This window comes from Ctenocephalides felis, unplaced genomic scaffold (assembly GCF_003426905.1).
Source record: "Ctenocephalides felis isolate EL2017-DRISC unplaced genomic scaffold, ASM342690v1 CF-g0.4_SCAFFOLD_03571, whole genome shotgun sequence".
In the NCBI taxonomy this organism is placed as follows: domain Eukaryota; kingdom Metazoa; phylum Arthropoda; class Insecta; order Siphonaptera; family Pulicidae; genus Ctenocephalides; species Ctenocephalides felis.
Genome location: NW_020539725.1, coordinates 57673632 through 57679515, shown reverse-complemented (window position 1 = coordinate 57679515; position 5884 = coordinate 57673632).

The window sequence follows — 5884 nt, the reverse complement described above, 5'->3', positions numbered from 1 at the left end:
TACATGGGCAGTTATACATTGCCTGTTCACGAGTTGGAAAATCATCCGCTTTGTTTGTGTTAACGTCAGACCAAAAAACAAAAAATGTGGTTTACCAAAGAGCACTTCAATGAAACGGATAATTTGCGAATTCACTTTCATTTACTTAGAGAAGTTCAACTAAAAACACTTCATATTTGTAATCGAAATAAATTCATTACTGTTGTGTAATAAAATCAATGTTTTCCTTTTCAAATATAAAACAAACAAAAAATTTCTTCATCTTACTCACGAAACCATCTGTTGGCGAAACGGAGTTCGTAGGGTTTGCTAGTTATTTATAATATTCAATTAACTTATTTTTAGTGACTTGTTATTTAGTTGTTGCCAGAAATTTTAAAATAAATTCATGCAACAATCAAATCAATTTTATCGTTTGTTTTATTGTTTCAACAGCAATCAGAAGTCTTACTTTACATGTTCTATAAGCTGTTTTGTTCAAGACTTATGACCTAAGGTATTTTATGAGACGCAACCCATCGGTTCACCATTCTCCTATGTGAGGGGTTTTATATTAGCTCTTACGTCTGATAGTTTACATATGATTGAATGATGTAACTATGTCCCCGAAGGACGATTTCCACTTGAAATTATATTGTGATCTCTAACCCCAAGTGGAAATTTGACATCAATGTTGCCTGAGATGCCGAAAAATATTGATTAATTTCTACAGCAGTATAGTGACCATGTCTTTGAGTTACCTTTTACAAGTAAATAATATTCTAATGTGTATTTATGAGTAATATCACAGACACTGGTTTGTAGAACGGATCTATTCATATCTGAAGGTATTTCGTATACGTCATTTACCACAACGGACGTCATGTACAGACAACGATGGTATGTCTGGAATGCTTTTACGCTACTTTGTTGAATATACGTGTAATAATTTTTCAGAAATTTACTTTTCTTCATACAACTCATATTTATCAAAGTCATGTTGCAAGGGATATGAAATCTTCGAATGATTGCTTAAGTTGTTTTTTGTTTATATTTATGTCTAGGTGATCCTACGATTGGATATAAAACCTTTAACATCTATATGCTAATATTAAGTCAGTAATAAGTCTCAATTTTACTGTATTATTTCTACTGAGGTTGATGTGTGTAAAACCAATCGAGAACAACCGCACAATTCCTAGAATCAATTATTACTAAGCAAAGTGTTCAAACAGAGTTGTAAAGTTTTAAAGCTTTATTATAGTGCAATAAATCAGTTACAAAAACATGGCGAAATCAACCGATCAACATAAGGCTTGTAAAGCACAACAAACCGACCGACGATCGAATTTCTCATCATTTTAATATCGTTTTTTTTATCTCGAAAAAGAAAATTGCAAATGAATATATACGAAGTAAAGTATTACAAAATTTTGCGTTAACCAACCAGTTTCAACATGGTCAATTGAGTGCGTTGCACTCGCTTCGAAATTCGTTTCTTTTGAAATCAGCTGTTCGATATTTAGTAGAAGAGCCAGAAATAATAAAAAAGAGGAAAATATCATTTGACTATTATAATTTAAAAAGTCTCAACTAACAATTTCCAAAATATGGAGGACTCGGTTCGAGTCCTGGCACTGACATATTATTGTCATTTGAAGATGAGTACAATTTGAGGCGTTTTATGTGTAAAACCTAACTTAGTAATTACACAAACAAAGAATCTTATCATGAATGCATCTTTATGATGTGTTATAATAACATATGCGAGATGTTAGATTTTAAGTGTAAAATGCCTAACTGCACAGCAAATGCGTTTTGACAGATTTTAGCACCATTTTATATGAAAAAAGCAGCGTATATATATTAGAAATATCTATAATATCGCAAAATGTGTTGGTAAGCGCATAACTCAACATCCTGACATCCCTCTCAGTGGTGTAATTTCTTTTTTTTTTAAATAACGTCGGATATCGATAAAAGAACTAATTATAAGAAAAAATGTTTAATAATGTTTTTCAAAAAAGCAAATACTCATCACTTTATTTAGAGCAGTTGTTCATTTAAGATCGATATGGGTGGATGTATATACATGTCAGTATAGACTGTAGTGTAATAAAACATAATAATTTTTAACTAATTAGTAAATATAAGTATAGGTTATTAAAAAAATTGGAACTTTTGAATTAAGTGCAGGACAACGTCTGTCGGGCCATCTAGTTACTAATAGATATGTTGAATATATATTGTAGCAATATCCCAAAAATGCTATTTTTAGTTGACATTATATTTGACATTGTCAAGGAAAAATTTGATACAACTACAACTTGATATCAAGCTGCCCAAGGTGGATATCGTACCCGAAACAAGTGATTGCTAATGCACGTTCTTATGCCATGGCCGACCTCACATATTATTACATTGATGCCTTTAAAATTTAAATTTGATAAAACATATAGTATGTTATAAGCAGTTTTTTTCTGAGTTATATTATTGTGAAGTTATCGATAAGCATACGAATTAAATTATTACTTTGAATGGAGAAAACATGCCAGTCCAGATTCCACATTATGTGATGTAAGTATTGAATACGCACATATATACGATATATTCATATGATTCGGACCAGACATAACATGTCAAAAATATTTATGTCGCTCAGATAAAATAAATATACAATATTTATCATTTTATTACCGTTTTTATGGTGTTTCGATTTTAATGTTTCTTTTATGTGTATTTCTTGCAGGTTATCATTTAATACATAAAACAGTAGTGCATCACATCGATTACAGATTTTCAAGGCTGTATAAACATTTATTTATCAAAATCATTTTACTCCAATACTTAATGAATTTTGTAAATAGAGCATCATATTTTTTACTAATTATTATCATAGAAATGGGTAATATAACATTGAAGATGTTAACATTTAAATTGAACCATATCTCTAATCATAAAAAACAAACCTTCTAATCATAAAAAATTAATGTTGTAAATCGATATATCTCAAAATTAATAATTTTTAATAAAATAAATTTTAATTATGAAATTTACAGAAACAGAAGTTGCGTTTCGGTAACTAAATTTTATTTTCTTTTGATTGCTTTTTGTAGAAAATTTAACGATTCTCTTAAAAATTCATTAATTTGAAAAGTACATAACATATACCTGAATTCAAAAGGTAATTTAGTTTTATCTGAATAAATGTTTTCAATTAGAATAAAAGTTACTAAATTGAAATAATGTTACTAAACTTGAAAAAGCTTATTTTTAAAAATGGTGTTTATATATTATGTAGTTGTTTTAAAATATTAGGATTACAATAATAGCTTTTTTTACAATATTAATTATAAACTTATTATAATTATGTTATATCATAATTTTGCTTACGACTATTGATTTTAATACTCTTAATTCTTAATTCATATTGTCAAACCCTGGTACTGTATAGAATATATTTTTTGCTTAAAAAACTTTCTACTATAAAAAAGATTGAATCGTGTTATAAACTTTATTAAATGGTTATAAAATAAATAACGTCTTATGTGATTAATTCGTAATACCAGAAAAATAACATGAACAATAAATTGGCCTAAAGAAACTGTAAAGAAAATTTGCTAGACTTTCTCATTTATATATTTTTCTTTATTAGAGAAAAAAAATTAAATTGTTAATAATTTATGTTATAGCGAAATTTTCAAAGACTCTATATAATATGATATATTTTGCTGTTTGTCAATAGCAAAAGACCAAAATAAACTTCTAAGGAAAAATATACAATTAAAATTTTCTTCATTTTTTTCAAAGTGAATTTATTAGCCCTACAAATCAATATAATAAATAAATCGTTGTTAATAATAAATAAATAAAATATATTCCGGAATCGAATATGTAAGAATAAAAAATATTATAACTAGTGGTGTATGGCATCGTGCCTTAAGGCAAATTGCTGGAGCTTTCCGTACCAGAATTATATATTCGAGGAAAAAAATCAGTTATCAATAAAAATTGATCAATGATTTAAAAACAATTGTTTTATACATTTTCAAATAGATAATTATATTCATATTATATTCTAAATATTTTATCATTCATAAAATATACATTGACGATCTTATAGCTCCAAACAATCGAGAATGTTTACATTAGCAAGAGGTGCCGAATGAATCTATCTGAGGATATATTTCTTACGATTACAATAACGCATTTGAAATATATACGTTTTGAAATTGAATTGTAAGTTTCCAATTCATATTTGAAGTATAAACCTTTGTATATTTTTGAAATTTTTTTTTTTTTCGGAAAATATTGAAATTTGCTTGAACCGTGTAAGTGAACTTCAAAAATTAAAATCTTGGTACGAAACCCAACAAAATTGTAACAAAAAAATTACTACTCATTTTTAACAACTTCATCAAATATCGTAATAATTTTATGTGCATAGGCTATGTTTCATTTTTGACCAACCAATACCTTTTCTTTTACTTTTTCTCTTTATTTCCGAAACCGGTAGCGCTGCCTTACCAAAAATTTCATCAATTACTCATTTGGTCATTACAAGTAAAATGTTTTTTGAACCATTCAAATCGGTTGATTTGTGCCCCCGAATTGTGGACGAAAATTTGTATCCAAACATACATACATACCACACACACACACACGTCCACAATTCGGGAGTACGGATGCTACACCCGATTTGAATAATTCAAAAAATTCGTACCTACTTATGAAAGACGTGATGGTTAGTATTTGGCATAGACAGTAATAATCTATTTACACAAACATTGATAAAATTTCTCTAATAATTTATTACGAGTAGTTCCAGCAATAATTTGTCTTAAGGCACGATGCCGTACACCACGGTATATTTTTCATTTATGAAACTACTACTAAGCAATATTTCAATTTTTTTAAAAATAAGTCAAGAATAAATTATCAAAGGTCGTTATTTGTCGTTACTTCTTGTCCCGCGGATGTTACAACTAGCGCCAAACACGGGTAATTGTAACAACGGACTTCTATAGAAAATGATTGAATTTGAAATAACAAAAACAACGGTTATGGAATTATTTTTGCTTCAATTGGTAGAGAAATAGTTAATTATCTATTGAGTTATATTATCGTAATATAAATAGTGGATTTCAAGATATATTAAGTACAAAAGAACTGTCACAATAAACCCATAACTCCTCTATACCTATATAAACAAATGCAACTATAAGACGTAAGACAAATTAGTGAGTTAAAGGGTTAAAATAATACTCTACAATATAAAAAATACTATAAATCAATATTTATATTTTTTAGGAAATGCTTTAATTATTTACCAATGTCTGTAATACTAGGAAAACTTTTTGTAAAAGCACAAGGTTTTCAAATACCTTTTCTTAAACTTTGACAATATATTAATACAATTTGTTAAACAATAAAAATTAATACTTATTTACATGCTACTAAGACCTACTAAGCAACATTTTAATTTTCTTTCAAATAAGTAAAGAATAAATTATCAAAGGTCGTTTTTGTCGTTACTTCTTGTCCCGGCGGATTGTTACTACTAGCGCCACACACGGGGTAAGTTGTAACACCTCATTTCTATAGAAAATGATTGAATTTGAAATAACGAAACAACAGTTTGTGGATGATTTTTTGCTTCAAAAGTAAAAATAAAAAGTAAAAATTATCAAAAGTATTAAGTCGTTTTTTTTTTGTCGTTACTACTGATCCCGGCGGATGTTACAACTAGCGCCAAACACGGGGTAAGTTGTAACAACGCACTTCTATAAAAATGATTGAATTTGAAATAACACAACAACAGTTATGAAATTATTTTTGCTTTAAAAGTAGAAATACAAAGTAAAAATTATCAAAAGTATTATGATCGTTTTTTGGTCGTTACTAC